Below are 20,671 nucleotides of genomic sequence, written 5' to 3'. Positions count from 1 at the left end.
ATATACCTTTTCCATCTTTATATGTCGTAACTGTGAATCATGTAGACAAGGAAGTGGCTTCAGGCCACACTAGGGCACTGTACTTAACCCCTGGTCTATGGTAGGTGGTAAGGAAAGGTCTGACTTGATGCAGCTGACTTTGTACTCTGAATCTCACACCAGCTAGATCCTGAAATAAAGTGCTCTCTAAATGAGCAAAAGAGGTGCACCTTTGTTTGTGTTTGGGATCTAAGTAAATAACCCCTTTAATTCACAGTAATATTTATTCATATGAGATTAGTATAGCCCTGAAATACACACCATACAACCAAATCTGTGGGGCATATTTAACAAAAATGTGAGATCACCACAACAAATTCACCCACTTTCTATTTATTCCTATTTTTAGAAGCATATTTATCTAATGGTGAACATTTTCAACCATTGATAAATACAATTGCCCAAATCATTGGAAAAGATCTCATCTTAAAGGAGAAGGAAAGTCTTCTTCCACTTGGGGGTGCCAAATGTTAGGCACTTCCAAGTGATTCTATATACTTACCTCAAACCCCGGGCTGGTGCTCCTATCACCTCAAAACCGCACTGGCCAGGGTTTTTTCCAGCGAGCACCACGGAGCTATCCTCTTCCGACTTCTTCTTTCTTCTTGCAAAAAGCTGAACTTTAACGAAAAAGTCGGCTATTTCATTCTACTGTGCGCCTGCCCTGGGATGTTTGAAGAATGAAAAAGCCGGAAGGGGAGTGCTCGGTGGTGCTCATTGGAAGAACCCCAGGCCGTTGCAGTTTTCTGCTGACAGGAGCAACGGCCCAGGGTTTTAGGTAAGTAAATACAATCACTTGGGGGTGCCTAACATTTGGCATCACCAAGTGTAAAAAGACTTTCCTTCTCCTTTAACAAAATGAGAGCTAAAGGTACTAGGATACTTAAAAATATGAACTATGAAGTACTAGGGTACTTAAAATATTAAGTTTTAGGAAAACTGGATTTCATGTGTATACTAAATAGATGCTTGCATGAAATATGTATCATTTATGTTTTTTAATTACAGGGATACAACTGTTCAGAGCCTTATGTTGCAGCCCTCTGTAAAGGAGGTGTTAAAGTGTATGAAGACTCACCACTAGTAAGTATAACAATATGTGTGTGTACAAAAAAAATGTATTCAATGATCTCTGGAAAGACATAGCCAGCAATGGATAATTGTAATGTCCAATATCCTGGGCTTTGTGTTATGGAAAGGAATACTTCTGACCCTTTACACATTTGTTGTTAAATGGTATATTCCTTGCATAGTCTACTGAAAACACAAATTAGAGTGGTAGCTGATTGATGTAGGTTAGTCAGGCTGCATATTGCTTTCTCTGTTAATTAAGGGTTTCCAAGGTATTTACCTGGTCAGAAATAAATAAAGGTGACTGAAGAATGCTCCCCTACAGCTAGGTATAATTGATTGATTTCTGTCTCCTGTAAAAGTCCCACTTTATGCAACAGAAAAGCTTCCAAACACTCTACTGAATATTATATTTTTCAGTAGACTTCCAGTAGACTAGTTATATTACTGTATTCAGTTGTTTGGGGACTGGATGTTTCTCTAATGAGCTGTTGAGGCTTTCTGTGATCAAAATGTTTAATCCCATCATTAAATACTATTTATTTTTAGGTGAAAGCTTGTAAAAAGGGACATATCTTTGTTATAGATGAAGCCGACAAAGCACCAACAAACGTCACTTGTATTTTAAAAACATTAGTAGAGAGTGGAGAGATGATTCTTTCAGATTGAAGGTGACTTGTGGCCAGTAAGTATATATAGATCAGTACTGTGTTTTTCTCTTTTATATAATACAGCAGTGCCATAGGGCAGAACTATTTCTTTTTATAGTACAGAGAAACATATGGTATTCATTCATGACACAGCCTGTGTGGAAATACAAAAGCTAAAAACTCAGCGAAAGGTCAGTTTTGTGTGTGTTGCTAAAAATAGCACATGGAACATCTACACTGTGTTTCTTGGTGTTTTTCTTACTGAAATACAAACCCCCTTATTAGGTTATTGTTATTAAAAATCTAAAGATTCTTATGTGGTAATCCGCGTGTCATTCCAGTCGGTTTAGTGAATCTTTTTCCTTTGTTTGTTGGTCTAAACTGATTATAAACAGACAAGGAAAGATCAGTCATTTAGCTCCTTTAAACTACACAGAAAGTATTCCTCTGGAAAAGAAAAACACACTTGTTGCAGATTCGTGGAGGCATTTATTATTATTATTAACATGTATTTATATAGCGCCAACATATTGCGTAGCACTGTATGAAAAGTAGTCATAGAAACACAAATCTAAGCTTGGGAGCTTTATTTATGGGATAAATAAGTATGTAATTGCAGTAGCCCAGTTGTCATCTGTAGAAGAAAGTCAAAAATGCACAGCCATCTAGAAAACTCTGAGCATATCAGAGAATGCTCATAAATCTACCATTCAGAGTTATTATTCAATATATAAAATCACACCACTAATTACAATACTATGTCTTAGTTTGCTAACAAATATTTTTCACATACCACACTTGGGTCCTCAAAATTTACCTAAAACCACAATCACAATATATACCAGTAAGCAAGCAAGTTATTTTTTGTAATTCAGAACAGTAATATACCTTTTCTTACCAGATGTAGCATTAAAACAAATCATAGTTACATAAACTTGGTACTGATAAGACGTTTGCGCATCATGTTCAAAGCTTTATACCTCCAGGCATTGTTGACAGCAATCCCCCCCAGCAGTTCCTTATACTAAAGGGAAATGCTATCTTATTGTCAAGCAGTCTATTTTCCTGAATTAGATCATTACCAGCCAATACAAGCTGTAGCCAAAGTTCTCCTCAAGTAAGCACATTTTATATATATCTAATATTAGGAGCCCCCGTATAAGATATATTGGATCATTCATCTGACACCCAACTCCTGAATAAAGACAGAATGTAGAGAAACAGATGCTGAGAGAGGAATAGTGAACATAAACTTGATTATTTCAGAAACGGTACAGAATTTTTAATGGATTGTATTTAGAAAGTTTCTTATTTCAGTATGATGAAGCTTTTTCATGACAGTTCCCCCTTAAAGCACAAAACCTTTGCAATTCAAAACATGAGGCTGTTTCTCATGCAAGTTTCTCTTAAATGCACATAAGAAATCTGCTGTGACAAAATAGTGCATTCTACATCCTTACTCTTAATACGTTGCTTTAGATAAAAATGCCATTGCTTCCAACAAAAGGGTTGACCTGCAGTCTTGAAGATCCCTAATAATGAAAATATGATGCTCTTTAAAATATTTGCAAAAGTTGTGATGCTGCAGAAAAGACAGCCTTTCATTATTCATTATTCAATTCCTTGTATTGATTGAGTTGCCCATTATTGCAGTTTTTCAGCGCAGTAATATCCTTTCTATGAACTGGCATCCAACAATGCCCTTACTACTCAAGTGATAATAAACATCCACACTTATTGTATGCATTAATTAATCCCTTTAGTCAATGCTTCTTTGTATATATGAAAGTACATTATTAACAAGAGTAGATGTTGACTAACACTGACTACTGCTCTAAAGTCTGGTATCCAAAGTAATTCCCAAAATCAACTTAGTTAATGGTAATGGTACACAGAGACCTTTAAGCGTTGCATTTTTGGGCTATTTGACATTATGGTGGCTAAAAGGCCCTGGGAGCCAAAGCAACCAAAAAACAGCTCCCCACAAATTTGCATTAAAATCATATACAATGATACTCTTGCTTTCTGATAAATGCTTGGAAATGTTTATTACTGCATTTCTGACAAATGCTGGCAGATGCACTCACAAGCAATATTAATTCCAGGGAAGGGCAGTTTAGGCACATTTTTTGGCTATTTAGATGATATAAGTTGTTCCACTATTTTAAGGAGTCTGGAATTGCCATGCATTGCTGATTTTTCCCCAAATGTAATGATACACATCAACCTGGATTTGCCATTTAGACACAAAAACAAACATTTACTCAAGAGAGACCTCAAAGAGAGGGCCTAAAATAAAACGATGCATTGTTTATGTTCAGTAGGTTGTACATGTAGTAAGATCTTTCCTGACAGTCTGACAGTACAGTAAGTACAATTAGGATTCTAAATTTGCCATTACATATTAATACATAGTTAACTGTGTATGTGGACATGCACCTTCATTGAACCTTTCTCCCTTAATGCTGTCCCTTAATGTTTTTAGGAAACAGTACACTCCTTTGTTTTAACTTGGTGGACCCCCATTTTTTTTTTAACTATTGACCTAATAAAAGCTATATAAGCTATATAAGAACTGATCTTGATTATTAAAAGTATTAAAATGCATAGCCATTTGATGGTTTGGTCTCAAATGCTTCTCTATTGAATTTGTTTATTAATAATAAACAAAACAAATAACTAAAATGTGTTTCTCAGATCTTTCCACATTTGATATAAGACCAAATCTGATTGCTATTCATCCTGATTTTAAGATGATTGTGCTAGCAAACAGACATGGGTTTCCTTTCCTGGGAAATGTTTTTTTTGGTGCATTGGGTAAGTAACTGCTCTTACAGTCAGACAGATTATTTTTGTTAAAAGATTGGCCTGGCCCCATTATCTGTATTGTTTCAACACATCTCTTTGTTATATTGTCATATATATATTTAATGAATATCTTGGCAGATATAAAAAATATTCGGTGGCATCCAAACCAGAGATGTCTCATTTGCTATGAAACATTATATTTAGTTTGGCAAATATCCCTTATTTTAGATCAACATCATGCTGTTCAGAGGTTGCAGCTGCAACTGGGCTATGGGAATGAAGGAGATTGTTGATAAATAGACATTACATTTCTCACCAAAGAAATTACCAAAACAAAATTATCAAGGCAATTTACAGTCCCACATTAAGGTGATAAAGAATATAGGCAGGTAGAAATTGATGGTCTTACTAGACATACATGTGTAGGTTGATAATGGGATAAATACCCCGTAATGCCCTCCGATTATTATTTATGTGTATATCCTAAAACCATATATCTATTTACATCATGCTGTGTTGACACTACATACAATACAATAATATTAATGTAATATGTAACTTGACTGTATATAATTGGCAGGTGGGGCATATTAACATAACATATGAAGATAATAGAATGATAACAGTTGGACAGACAACCTAGTTAAAAAGGGGGAACTGAATTACATTGGTAAAATCCTGGGATATTCATTAAAATAGTATGTTTAAAGAATGCAAGTGCCTTCTCTAGAGTAGCAGCACTGTTATATACACTCTGTAATAGAACAGGGCAATAGTATTGGCCCTGACTAAATATTAATAAAATCTTTTTAGGGACTGATATTTCTTCCTATTAAATTCTGAAACTGTTTTCTACCTGTTGCAGGTGATATTTTCAGCTGCCACGCAGTAGACAACCCAATGCATAAGTCTGAACCTGCAATGTTAAAACAGTATGGACCTAATGGACCTAATACAGTTCTGCAAAACGTGTTGCTACATTTGGAAAGTTAAGAAGTATGACAGATCAGGGAATAATAACATATCCTTACGCAGCCAGAGAAGTTGTCAACATTGTAAAACATTTACAGGTAATGTATACCCTTTGCTTTGGTTCTCATTGAATTTACATACACACACAGAAAACAGAGCTAGTGTTCTAAACTTGAAAAGCTGTAAGATTTATTTTTTTAACAAAATGTTTCACCTGTAAAATGTTGTATATAGATTAAAATACAGTGGGGTTATGTAATAAAATGTATTAAGTTTGCTTAGGTGTAGTAACCTATATCAACCAATCAGCATAAAGCATATACTGGTCACCTGTTTAAAAGCAAAGATCTTATTGGTTACTATTGGTTACTGCCCCTGGGCAAACTTAGTGCCTTTTTTTTACATATGGGGGCAATATAGAGAAATTAAAAACAGGTTGGAATGTTAGGTAAAGCCAGAATATAAATGCATGATGCTGTCTAACTGCCTACAAATTATTTCCATGAGAGGAATTAAATATTGAGCATTTTTGCACAACCTACATAATAACTGAAAAGCAAAAAGAGGCCTATGGAGGGACCCTGGGACAGGTGGAGCGGAGTAAGGCATGACTTAGGGGACGAATAGGAGATTAAGGGGAGGTCTTAATGGGGCATTGTGGGGGTTGTAGGCAGGTCTGAGCGAGCCTTTAAAGGGAGCTGAAAAGTGCGGGAGAGCAGGCTTACCTTTAGTTGAAGCAAGGGAGCAGTGTTTCCCGCCCGCCCGCCCTATAGAAAGGTGGGGTTACCATATTGCAGATTTGGCGGTGTGGGGCTGCCCTAATGGGTAGCCAAAAAGGGGGGATGGAGTCTTAAGGTGAGATTGGCCTGGGGCTAGGCTTAGGGGCAAGGAGGCACAGTAAGGGAGAAAACAGGACGGAGGCTTGCTTAGTCTGGAGAATGGGTTGATTATGAAGAGTTATGTGAATGCATTATAAGATAATGTTAAATGTTATGCAGCCTTAAGCGGTTAAATGTTATGCAGCCTTAAGAGGTTAAATGTTATGCAGCCTTAAGCGGCTATTATTTTATATGTCTCAGCTTATTCATTGGTTATTATTTGCTTAAAATGGGCCAAGGCCCCCCTCCGAAACCCCCAGTGATCCGCGTATGTGTGCGCATGCGCCGTTGCTCCTAGTGTGTGCGCGCATGCGCCGGTGTAATTTTTTCAACATTACCAAGCCTTATCACAGATGTGGGTGCGGATCTTGGTCGGCGGGGCCCACCAGGTTTTTTCCAGCCTAGTCCGACCCTGTCTGTAGGAGATGTTATTCAGAGCTTACCTAATATAAGGTTTCCAGATAAGATAGATAGGGAAGTGGCTGAAAGACCACAAGCTAAAAATAGCAATTGATCTTTGTCATATTGATTTGTCTCAAGGTTCAGTTAAAAACTGTGCCTTTGGTAATTTGTTAATGATATGGAAGTAGGTCTGGAAAGCTAATTCTTGCAACATGTAGGTGATATGACTAGAGGAGAGCACAGAGAACAGAATGTGCACCATTTGACACTGTAATTGAAGTTAATGTAATATTTAAAATAAATAACAAGTATATTTAGATCTATAGCTATAGATAAAACCTGGAATAATGATAGGATGTACATAAAGTATTTGCATACTGCTTATGAATTGAACAGTATTGTTTCTATGAATATAGGTTAATTCTCCTAATTTGTGGTCCCCAATAGTAGATGTTTGTTCTAATGGCTCTGTTTTACCAGTTAAAAACAGTCAAACCAATTCTATATATTAAACCGATGCCATTTATATGATATGTAGTTTTCATTTACAAACTATATTAGTAAAAATATGTGATCTGGTATCCACAATTCTGAAATATGACGTTGATATTTTCCATCAAGTCCTATTTACACAAGCAATTCTTCAGTTTTTATTGTTAGACAAACTTTCCTTCATGATACATCCATACTAATGCCAAGTACTAGTACACACCTCTGCAGATGAGCACAAATGAGGGCAGGCAGAAAACTAGTCCTTAAATAGACCAAAGGGTCAGGGGTTGGCAGCAAGAATCAAAGTCTGTAAAACAGACTGAAGGTCAAGTGCAGGCAGAAGAAAACAGGCCAAGGTCAAAACTGGGAGATCAGGCAATGGGGAACAAGGACAGGAGCCATGGCTGGAGCAGGTAATCAGGAGTAAGCACCAAGATCACAAGAACTGAAATAATTCAAGATCAGGAACAGCAACACAATGCAAGGCTAGCATAAGGCAGATTGGCCAATTACCCAGTGTGAAAGCAGGCTTAAATAGCCCTTTAATGAGCAATTGCCCACAGCTGGATAGGGGCATGTCTGGGAAGACTGACACGGAGGCAGTATCACAGAAGGCACTTTGTCAGAGTCACGGAACAGCACACTGCCTCATGTGGCTCAAGCAGTAGCAGGAGCAGCTGCCGGTAAATGGCAGGTCTCTTGTTCAAATCCAGGGAGTTCCTTGCAAACATGCTGTTTTAGTTCCAAAGATTTCTATAGATTGATACAAGTTTCAGACTGAAATAAGGTACAAATAAACCCATTTTCATTATGAACATATCCATAATATGGTTTATAGTGAAAAAAATGGCAGCAGTACTTTATTTCCAAGATATTGCAGAATAAACAGGTAGGGGAACAACATTCTGGCTAAAATATGCCTGTGCCGGTATCAGTTTGTTGCAGCACTCTATAAAGTCAAATGCCATTTAAAGTTAAAGTGTTTAGCTGATTGGTCATATAGAGTTAACATGTCTTTCCTGACTACTTCTATCTCACTGGCCTTTACAGTTTCCTGCCTGGGCTGCCTTTACTCTGTACGTCTTTACTAGTCTCCCAGCTAAGGGGTCAGCTGAATAAGTTCTTCCCCTTCAAATGAAAGAAAACAATGACACAACACAGATGTTATCTGCAGAGGTGCACTATGTGGTGTAAATCAATGACATATAGTCAATCAGTATAGTTTTCTCAGCTTCAATGCTCAAGAGGTGATTTCAAACCTGGTGCACTAATGTTAAGCAGATCGTCACACTACAGAAGACCACTTCTAGGACGAATATCACAATTTCTTGGGTCAAAGGCAACTCAACGTTCAGGGCCTGATGCACCTGATGCAATTTATTTTCAATCATCCACATCCAGCCGTTGCAGAACCCACAATTATATATTGCTAAAATCAAATTGTAAAACCAAATTTACATTAAGGTTAAAAATTCACAATTATGTTTCTGCTGTCCATTGTAATGGGCATCTTGACACAAGAGAGCAGAGAGCAAATACTCTGATGCACCTGAGTCCAGGCCATGCTGTTCCAAATTCACCCACAGTTCTTGCCCTCCAATAGATATAATAATCTGGTGTTTTACTGTTCCTGGCAGACAATGCTTTAGCCTCAAGGGTCTATAGTGTGATGTTAAAAAAAAATTCTAATCCCTGCAGTCTTCGGCATCCTTAAATCAGAGATGCTGGCTCAAAATCATCATTTTAGACAGTAGTGTTGTGGCTACTGGTTTCCAAGTGTGCCCAGACATTGTTGATATATTCTTCTTTTCTTTAGCAATGTCATACCAGGTGCCACTGTAACATATTTATACCATTACAGACAGCATTTTCTGGTATGGTTTGTTCTATTTGCTAGCCCTGATGAATAAAATAAATCAATTTATGCACTAATTCAAAATGTATTCTACTTGTGTTTATTTGATTGCCTGCACTACCTGCTTCCTTGTTTCTGTGTTTAAAATAGTTCTGTATTTAGAGTAGCAACCTCATACTAGAGCCTTGTTCAAGTTAAGTGCCTTGATAACGCCAACAAAGTTGTATGACATTGTTCTGCCTACACTGCTGCAATTACAGTTCAGTATCAAACTGATTTTTAACAACTGGTTTATTTAAAAAATACCAGATGGGGAGAGGTTTATAATATAGGTGGGTGAGGTTGTATTATCATGCTGAGATATGTTTTTGTATATAAAGTAGATGTATAATTAGAAATCAATTTTTTCCTGACATTTCCAAATAGGGTGAGGGGGAAATGTTAAATAAATAACAAAAAAGAGTTGATAAATATTCACAATCAGCAATATAACAATCAGCATTAGCGAAATATATCAAATACATGTTAAATGTATTGTTTGTGGCTCATTTAAAGAAAAGCTAAATTATTTTTTTCCGTAAATTTTTGATAGTTTTCATCTTCGTGGATTATGTAACTTTTGATATAATACTTCTTTTATAAATGGTGTAGTGGTAAAATGACAATACTTTTTGGGCTCTTGGTTCAATTGCTGATCATCATTTGAAGTCATTTAATTTTCTTCTACTTGAAGGAATACTGTCAGGAATACTTGAAGGAATACATCAGTTAATTTGCTGCTCAAGCAGTATCCTCGAGATGACTTTTGTTTTTTAAAGAATAGATAATTTTATATGTAGTTGTGTAAATTCAATATGAGGGGAGACACTTTTTTAAATTTCCCAAATCCCTATAGCATTGTGGTTTGTGGGCTGACAAGCTTCAGTCTTTCTTGACTTATGCACATTTGGAACTCTAAGAAAATGCTGTGGAAACAAAGATACTCACGTGTAAATACATTTGAAACATGAATTGGTGCACTGTGTTCATTGCTTGTTTCATTCTGGCATGATATAGGAATTCAGTTCAATAAACAAATAAAAAATCAGCTCACCTAAAATTCTTTCTAAGCCTTATTAAATGACAAATTGCGTGGACTATTATGATTTTTGTAGTTGTTTGTGTTACAGAATCCGTGCAGTGATTGTATTGTATATGCAGGGATATCCACTGGAGCGCCATGAACCATGTACCCTGAGTTTTACTGAAGAAATGGCCCAGTGGACACTTCCCATAAATAAAGTCAATATTGTGTGTGATTTCACCATGGCTGAAGGTAATGACTGTTTGGGATAGGTACTCCAACCCATGATACAGGTGGATGATGGGCTGCGAACATATTCCCAGAATCTTCTACAGACAACTGTCAAGGGGCCTATCGGCTCATAGCGGGAGTAGTCAGGACCGAGGAGGAAGCCCAACAAGAGTTAAAGTCTGAGTATGCAACACAAATAGGAATCAGGCACAATCGTTAGTTAAAGTCCAGGCAAGAGTTCAAACAGGCAGGCAAATAAGGATCAGAGTCAGGATCACAGCAGGAATCAAAACCAAGAATGAGACTATAATATACCCAGGTACTCACAGGATTGAAGACCTATAATTGGGCAGGGTTTCAGCGTCCAGGGCGCCCTTTTGTTACAAAATCTCAGCACCAGTGATGACGTCATCATGCAGCAACACCGCACATGATGTTCAATAAGCTGCCTCAGAGATCACCTCACTGGAAATACTGCAACTCTAACTGTAACAGGAAGAAGTGTGGAAGAAAAAGACAGAATTCTGTCTGTTAATTGGCTCACGTGACCTAACATGTATGGTTTGTTTGTGTGCATCGTGAATCCTAGGATCCCAGGGGGCGGCCCTTATTTTTTAAAATTATATTATGATTTGTGATTACCTAATGGCACATACTACTAAAATGTATATTATTATGAAAAGGGTTTATTTACATGAAGCAGGGTTTTACATATACCAGTAAGCTGTTTTTTTTGCAATATATTTTTTATAGAGCCCTACATTGTTCAGGAGGTATAGTTTTCTTTAACCTGTACAGAGAATGTAATTATAATGTATGACTAATGCTAATTATTATCTTAATATTTTTCATTAAATTGTATCTATTTCCTCTTCAGAAAACGGGAAGAATTCACTCTGTGTTGTAGTACAGTTTCCTTATACTTAAATAGAGTAAATGAGTATAAAGGATATTTTGCGGATTTGTATGACATCTTCCCAAGAACAGTTGGTAGTTTCTGGCAGCTGTTGGGGACCATAGTACCAATGGGGCATCCGCTATCTGGCCAAGTAATTCTGCATGAAGAATAGGTTGGTTAATCAAAGTTTTGTTATTAAAGGAGACTTTCATCCCAAAACTATTTTTGTTTTGTTATTTTTTTTGCATAATGAAAGAAATGCAGTTATAAGCAACCGTCCAATTTACAGTACAAAATGTATACATTATAATAATATAATGGAACCAGACTATTTGAAGAAATTTAAAAAAAAAACAGAAATCATAAGAGTGCATAATACATTCTGACAAATTTGAATTGATCCTGAATAATAACTAAAAATGATTACTGCTATATAGAAATGCTAAAATCACCAAGGAATTGGCGTCATGCCTTCATAAGATCTTAACTGACTTAATTGAACATGGCAAATTGCCTGACTCATTTCATACAGCTACAATGATTATCATACCTAAGGTAGGACACAGGCACAAGAGTATCTTCATATTTGTATCCAGTGTTTGCAGTTTTTTGCTGTGTTCTGGTACATAAATAACCCCTAATATTTTCAGTGGAGCATGTGTAATAGCTGACAAAGGTAAGTATTAGCAATGCAGAGTATCTTCTCTAAAAGAATGGGCTTTACCTATTTCTTTGATGTGCACAGGAAATACAGTGCATAATATAATAGGTTAACGTTGTGTATATTTTCTTCTAGGATAGCTCAAAGAAAATAAATGTGGGGTATATAGACAATAGATTTTCACTGACTGATTATGAGATCAGTTTTGAATCTCACAGAAATGGATAGCATAACATAGGGCCCTTACAATTTATTTTATGACCACAGTCTAAGTGGAGTTGAATTAATTAAATCTCTGGTGCAGCGTGAAGTAGAACAGAAACAAAATAGATGTTTGTTTTGAAAATTAATTTTGTGTAACCTAATTATTTCTATGGTACAGATGCAGAGCCGTCAAGAATACATACAATTTCAAGTGACCAATTGCCACCTGAGAATTTCAGTGTAGCTGTGGGCCAGAAAATTGTTTCCCCCAACAGGATCCTTTCAGAAGAGCATAGCTATGCATCAATAATTGTGGGTTTTCCAAATCAGTATCACTGAAACAATGCTATAACAAAACAAGATAAAGGACAAGTAAGAAAGTAATAAAATATATTTATTTAACTTTAGTTATTTCTGCCTAGAGAGTTCTGTCCACTTCTCAGAGAAGGAGGGGGAAATATTGCCCATCTTAAATATTGGTGGGCTAACCACTCTTTCCTTTTACAGTTACCCTTTTGAGCTTAATGTTTGATTATCATTGAGCATTTACATACTTTGCCATTGTATACTAAATATTTAGCAGGCCCCCCATGGGGGTCAATTAATAGCCCATTGTTCATCTGGGCCCACCACCATAGTAAAATGGAACCACACAGTAATGCCCATGTCATACTCTAATTAATGCCAAAACTCTGCCCTTTATGTAAATTAATTTGAATATTTTGAAGATTATCTGTATGCAAATGTATGACTGTATTATGTATGACATTGTGAAGATTCATATGTGATTGGCGATATTGGCTATATACTTTGAATGGAATGCAACATAAATTTAATGGGTAAATAAAGTCTTACCTTGTTGAACTGTATGTAACCATAAAGTGACCATAACTAAATTGTACAAATGTTGAAAACACTTTATAGAGATTACAGCAGACAAGGCAGCTGTTGTGGGTTGAGTATGATGAAACACAGGGCGATGAACCAAAGGTGCCCCAGGCCATTTTATAACCTGAAATGGCAGCACCCTGCACTTCACACTTATTTCAAATGATAAATAAATCAAACAGGATAATACATAAATAAATGTGTAAATAATCCCTTTAATTAAATGTATAATGGTTATGGTCCAGTAATGGCTCTATTGCAGATGTGATGATAAAATGATATTTATTTTTTTCATTAAGTCACCCAGTGAAAGTCTACTGCTGGAAAAGAGAATCAACACTGGACAGCCATGGTGCTTCATCTACTGATCAGTTTTTCCAACCAGGAACACTCCAAGTTCGGAAATTATAAACAAAGTAATTGTGTAAATGCAATAGCTGCCAATCAGGTGGTTAGAATTGTTGCCCCATCTGACGTTCCATTAAAAGAAATTTAGACATATTTTATTTAGATAAAAACGTAATAATATATTATTTTGTTGTAGAATGCCGAATATATATATATATATATATATATACAATATCAAAACAGGGGGGTTGTGGGAGCACTCTAAAGGCTTTAAAGTATATATATAAGTATAATAAATGCTATTGCATATGTACCCAAAGTAGGCGTTATTTAGTTACAAAGTTATGATCATAAAATTGATAAGCCGCCATACCACGTCAAGGTAAACCCCGAATGGCGGTTCCTAACTTGTTTTATTTTTTATGTGCATTCTAGCATTACCTGTAATCAATGTCCATTGAACGCTGTTTTTTCACTGAGGGCTAAATCCTCCCCAGCCAGCAATCAGGCTTTTAAAGGAGAGATATTCCCAAAACAAACGCCCAATTTTAAAGACATAGGATCACCACTAGTTTAAAGGGGGGGTATGGGGTGCTACAACCACTGAAGCTATGCCACAGCTTCCGGCTAAATATACAAGATCAAAACAGGGGGGTTGTGGGAGCACTCTAAAGGCTTTAAGGTATATATATTACAGGTAATGCTAGAATGCACATAAAAAACTAAAACAAGTTAGGGACCGCCATTCGGGGTTTACCTTGACGTGGTATGGTGGCTTATCAATTTTATGATCATAACTTTGTAACAAAATAACCCCTGTTTTGGGTACATATGCAATAGCATTTATTATACTTATATATATACTTTAAAGCCTTTAGAGTGCTCCCACAACCCCCCTGTTTTGATATTTTATATATATATATATATATATATATATATATATATATATATATATATATATATATATATATATATATATATAATACACAAAAGCCATGAATTTATATCCAGAAGAGCCATGAGTATCCTGTAAATTGTATCCTTATAAGCATTGTTTAGTGAGGTTATTTGTGATTATCAGTGTTTAGTGATCTTTTCAGATGACTGTCTGAAATTTATGTAGAGATATGGGACCTGTTTCTGTACCCCGTTTAACATTAATCAAACCCAATAAGGTTATTTAGCCTCCAATAAGGATTAAGGGGTAAAGAGCAAGGTAGTGTGCTGTTTATTTTTACAGAATGAAATCACTTTTAAAAATGTTAATTATTTGTTTAAAATGGAGTCTATGGCGGATGGCCTTCCCATAATTCAGACCTTTCTTCATAACAGGTTTCCAGTAATGCATCCCGTACCTGTATTGTAAAAAATAATATATATGAAAATAGAGTGCTTTGCAACAGAATAATCACTTTTTTGTGTTTAAATCTTCCAGTGCACAGTGAACATGTATTAAATGTCCTCTTTATTCCTCTATCAAGCCATCACACACAATAATCAGCACACTCTGTTATTTCCACAGAGAGGGTCAAGTTAGGCTTCCCAAATCACACTTCTATCCCAGAGCTGTCAACTTCTGTAAATCAAGTGCCAGAGGACTTGCTGCTAAAATTTTTCTGGGTTTGTGGCATCAGCTGACTTGACGTCAGCAGAAGAGAGATCACTCATTCTGTAAAGGTACAGAAACCATCATCATCATTTATCTAGCGCTGTCAAGATACGCAGTGCTTTAAACCATGCTGCACATGCAAACTTGGCTCTTCTGACATCAAGGGGGTTATTTATCAAAGTCTGATTTTATCTCAACACTTTCTGCTACAAACTCTGATCAAATCCGCACTGGTTTTTTACACTTATTTATTATTACATTTTCCCGAAAATTTGCTTTGCGGGAAAAAATCTGATTTTCACACAGAAAACTCTCGAGCAACATGTTACTCGCCAACCCCTTGGATGGCGCTTCCAGCGGTGCTTATTTTTTAATTCCCCGCTTGGACACAAGTTTTGGTTACATAAAAACCAGGTGTATTGCCAAACAGAGCAAACAGACTGTTGCCAGTCCACAAAAGGGCTACCAAATGGACAATCACAGCACTTATTTTGTGCCACACAGGAAGATGTTTCATGCTTGCGTTGCCCCCCAACTCTTTTAACATTTGAATGTTAAAAAGGTTGGGGACCCCTGCCCTTCGTAATGTATAATATTCATTTTTACAGTACAGGGGATATATTATTCCCAATATAAACAATGCCTAGTAATGACTTATAATTGGTGCTTTGGGAAGTCATTTCTATAATGTGATGCATTAAAGTCTGTGTATTTTAAAAAAATATGAACAAAAGGAATCCTGGGAATTAATTCCAAACAAGCTCCAAGAAAATCCCATTTACATGGATTTTCTTGGAGCTTGTTTGGAATTCATTCCCAGGATTCCTTTTGTTTATATAAATCTGTATGAGGCAGTCTCCTCGACCCAAATGACTTGTAAAAAAAATATGTTAACCATTGTATTCGATTTCAACTTGGAGTTACTTGACATGTGGGAAGTATGTGGGTCAAGACTTTACAAGCTGTATAAAACCGAGGGCCTGCAGCATGTCTTTATATGGTTTTGTTCCTCTTTTTTGCAGAAATGTAATTCTATGTTCTAGACTTTAATCAGTATTGTGTGTTAATTAATGGCATTCCAGATTTGGTTGAATGATCGCTCCCAGTAACTACTGAAAGCCTTTAGCTTCTGGAGGTGCTGACATTTATTATTCAAAATCTTGTTGGGAAAATCACAGTTCACATAGAACAACAAAGAACCTGAAAACGTAGAGCCTTATGACACTTGGATGTCAGGTAATCGACAAGTGCCATAGATTATACACTAAGCAAGAGGGAACCATTGGGTTAATCTATTACTTTTACCCAGTTATATGTGTATTTCCGACTCATTCTTCTGTACATTCTGCCAAAAATACTAAAGCTCAGTCTGTGGCAATGCTTAGTTCTTAATATAGTACATTTAAACAGTGTGAATATAAGGTGACTGTTTAATTTCACATGACTCATGCAGAAAGTGACACTAGAGTTACACTGGCTTGTGAATTACACATTTATTAACTGATAAACTGTACGTGCAATAGTCACCGTATTCATGAAAACACTCATGCAGCTGATTTATTTATAGGAACCATTAACACCTGAGAATGTATTCTTGTCTTTGCCATGTAACAGTTGTGCTTCCAAAAGTGACCACAATTAGCGAAGGCACTTAGCATCTATGTTCAAAGTGGGCCCAATAAATAGGGAGTATGTTTAAAATGTGCTTTAAGTAAACTTGTTTGTTTTTAACACTTCTTCTCCAAAGTATTTGCAGAGTTAGAGCAAATATAGGTGTGCGCCTAAAACTGTCATTCATCTGGCTTTCAGGAATTGCATGCATAACTCTGAGCTTTAACTCTAAACTTCAATCATTTTTTCAACAAAAATGCTTTATTGTCATATCCACAAAGGCATCATATATAACATAGTCATGATATCTGTGGAATGTCACATACAATGTCCTGCACTGCAATATTGCTACGCATTGTGAACAATAAACAATAAACAGTAAATCTCTCATAATTGTTTCTCCTCAATATGTGTGTCGTCTCCATAAATTGTCTAAATTGACTGGGTAGCTGCATAAAAAAAAAGGGGGGGGAGAAAAAAAAAAGAAGGCCATATAAGCAGGGAGGACTTAGGATGATTCTTCCTCGCGTGATTTAGCGATATATTGCTGCCATGATAGCCAAATTTTATTGTGCAAGTCCCGTTTGTCTTCTAGGGTAGCTGCCATCTCTTCCATCTGTTTAAACTTCAATCATTTTAAATTATTAAGGGGCATCTGAAAGGAGGGTTTTTAGGCATTGCCTTAATTGTTTTTTATGATCAAGTTAAAGGAGAACTAAAGCTTAAATAAAGAAGTAGGCTTGACATGTCGTACATTATGTTTTGGGTTTCTGTACCAGCCCAAGGCAACCACAGCCCTTTAGGAGGGAAAATCTGTATCTCCAAAGATGCCCCAGTAGCTCCCCATCTTCTTTTCTGCTGATTCACATGCTCTGTGCTGCAGTCACTTACTGAGCTTAGGGACCCACTCACAATATACAGTACACATAGAAAATAAATGTCACAATATATGGCTGATTAATGAATTAATACAGATAATTACTACATGGCAGCACAGAAACCAGTGCAATAAGCATCAGAATTTAATAACCAGCCTTGTTGCATCAGCTTATATTACAGACCAACCTTATTTTCTGTTAGTAAAATGTGACGACCCCCAAGCTTAGCTTCTCAACAGCTGATCAGAGCCCACTGAGCATGTGAGTGTCACAGACACTTTCCAAGATGGTGACCCCCTGTGACAAGTTTGAAGTCCTGGATCATTGCTGCTATTGAGAAGATTAAACTTTAGGCTGGTGCAATAAGTTCATTATATTAAACATGACATTTTTAGCCATATACATTTTTAGGGGTTAGTTCTCCTTTAAGAATTAGTCAATGGGGGGATAAAGTGCTCACTCACTTGTTTTAGTGTCACAAAAATAATAGAAAGCTATTGCAAAAGCTAACACAAAAGATGCATTCTTTCCCCTCCATTTTTGTAATCTCTAAGGGCAATTTGTTGTGTAACTATCAGGCTCTAAAAATAAATTCATGTTTGTGTAAACCATTCTAACAGTTTGATGAAAGTCCAAATAATAACCTGTGTTTATTACTCAACAACATTAGAAAACTTCCCAGTCATTTAATAGGATTATAATTTGTAGACAAAACGGATTTCATAACCGAGTCCTTCTTTTCTACTAGCTGGCTCAATTAAACAATATGTGGCCAGTTTAACTTTTGTTATTCGTTTTCTAAATATATTAAGTTACTTAGAAATTGGCAGCACCTTCAAACTGTGCTTTTATATAATTAAAAGCAGACATTAAATTATAGGACAGCAAATAAGGTGACCCAAGCTGGTTTCAGAATTACTGGATTAAATTTATTTAAAATGTTTTGTTGTATCTTTCTAAAGATATGACTCCTCAACATTTATCTAGATATTTGGAAGTAACAGATCATAACTCAAAACTGAAACTGAAATATATTCCTGTTCCCAGGTGAGATGTCATCCTTTGCTCTCCTTCAATTCATACTTGTTAGAATATCTGACTGCATGTGTTCTGAGAGACGTTTAATGTGCTTTCAGAACAGAAACTGAGAATTTCTACTTATTCTTTTTCTAGGTGTAGATAGATAGACACAGCTATTCTTATCCCCTAAAAATAAATATCAGTATCAGTAATAAATATCAGTATTTACTGAAGAAAAAAATAACAAGCTGTATTTATATAATGTGATGACTTGGACATTTGAAGTGACCCTCCAGTTAAGGTGGCCATACATGCTATAATTACGATCTTTCCGAAAGATCTTTTGTCCACTCTACTGAATCATGCAGGTATAACCAAAAATAATTATTTAGCTCTATCTGATGGTTCAGCATTAGCGTTACAATGTTTGGGCACCTTCAAAGGTGCCCGATCAAAATTTTAAGTCCTGCCCAATTGATGAGACGACTGATATCTAAGGCTTTTTACCAATAGCGGTCGCCTTGTCTCCCACTACACACACACACTAATAATTGTACAAAAGATCTTTTGTATGGCCACCTTTTGGGTGTGTAATCGTTGATAAAAAGTTAATGGCAGGGGCTAAACTGACATTTTTTGCTTTTGGTGTTATCCATTTGTTCAGCCAAAAAGGCAGAGTACAGGTATAGAATTCCTTATCTGGAAACCAGTTGTTCAGAAAGCTCCAAATTACAGGAGGGCCATAGAGTCCATACTAAGCTAATAATTATAATTTTCCTTATTCACTGTAATATTAAAACAGTACCTTGTACTTGATGTTAACTAAGCTGCATGAATTCATATTGGTGACAAAACATTCCTATTGGGTTTATTTGATATTAAAATGATTTTTAGCACACTGAAGTTGTGATGATGTAAATTATGGAAAGATCCCTTATCTGGAAATTTCCACATCCCAAGCATTCTGGAGAGTGAATCCTATACCTGTAATACAATTGTGGCCATCCGTGGCACTTCCATGGCACCTACTGTATGTGACCAATGTAAGAGGGAGGAATAGTCAGTGCGTAATATGTTTAAAAACTAACTTTAGGGGGTTATTTATTGAACTCCGAATGCCAAAAAACCCAAAACATTTGTGTTTTTTTGCTATAAAATACTAATTTTTAGTGTAAATAAAACCCACAAATTTTTCGGGATTTATTATACCCCGAGGATGGAAAAATTCCGGAAATCCGGTATCTCAGACCTGCCGAGGTTGCATATAAGTCAATGGAAGAAGTCCCGAAGATATCTTGATCTGCGCTTGGTTGCAATAATCCGAAGATTTACTGGTTTTCAGGCAAAAGTTTTTGAGAGGAAAATCCGTACGATTAATTTTTTTCATGATTTTTTAGGGTTTTCGGCACGCAGGAAATTATCGGGAAAATCTATTGATAAATAAGGGGAAAAAACCTGTTTGGATTTGGTCTGAGAATTTTTCAGAAAATAATGAGATAACTTAGGACTTTGATAAATGGGCCTCTGAGTCTCCAGTACTGGTGCTGCTGCACCACCAAGGAGGTTTTGGGACACTTCTCTGCAGAAATATGCCAGTGGAGAAGATACCCATGTGCCAACAGTATTTTAGTGTTTTTTGAGATATTAGTAGATTTAGACAGTTTATACTGTAGGCAGGCTTTTTAGCTTTGAAGGTCTGGATTAATATAAATATTAGTGTATATATATAGTTTATGTTAGTGTATGGAAATAGATTATTGGTATATTTACAACCCAACTTAACTACGTAACAATGAGTGTCAGCGACCCTACCTGTCTATGCACTTCCTGGGTTCAGTTAACCCTCTAAAAGCTCTAAAAATAGAAATGACTGTAAAATTAAAAAGTGCTCAGGGAAGAACTCTAAACATTTACATGAATTTTTTTTTTTTTTAGTTTAGACTCCCTTTAATTGAAAGCTAGTCTGTTTTAAAGCCAGTTGCCTTACCTTTATATAACATATTTCCAGTTGTACATGAGAGTAAACTATCTTCAAAGTTGAAGTTGTTATGTTTTTTTACCCTTAAAGGAGAGGTCTTTTAACTTGGGGGTGC

At 36.2% G+C, this 20,671-nt stretch overlaps 1 pseudogene; it reads left to right on the top strand.

Moving 5' to 3' along the window:
* The window catches only part of LOC108708984, a 34,674-nt pseudogene that overhangs the window by 8,481 nt on the left and 5,522 nt on the right, over positions 1-20,671 (top strand).

Source organism: Xenopus laevis, chromosome 2S, assembly GCF_017654675.1.
Source record: "Xenopus laevis strain J_2021 chromosome 2S, Xenopus_laevis_v10.1, whole genome shotgun sequence".
NCBI classification, from domain to species: Eukaryota; Metazoa; Chordata; class Amphibia; order Anura; family Pipidae; genus Xenopus; species Xenopus laevis.
This window is presented reverse-complemented; position numbering and strand designations above follow the sequence as displayed.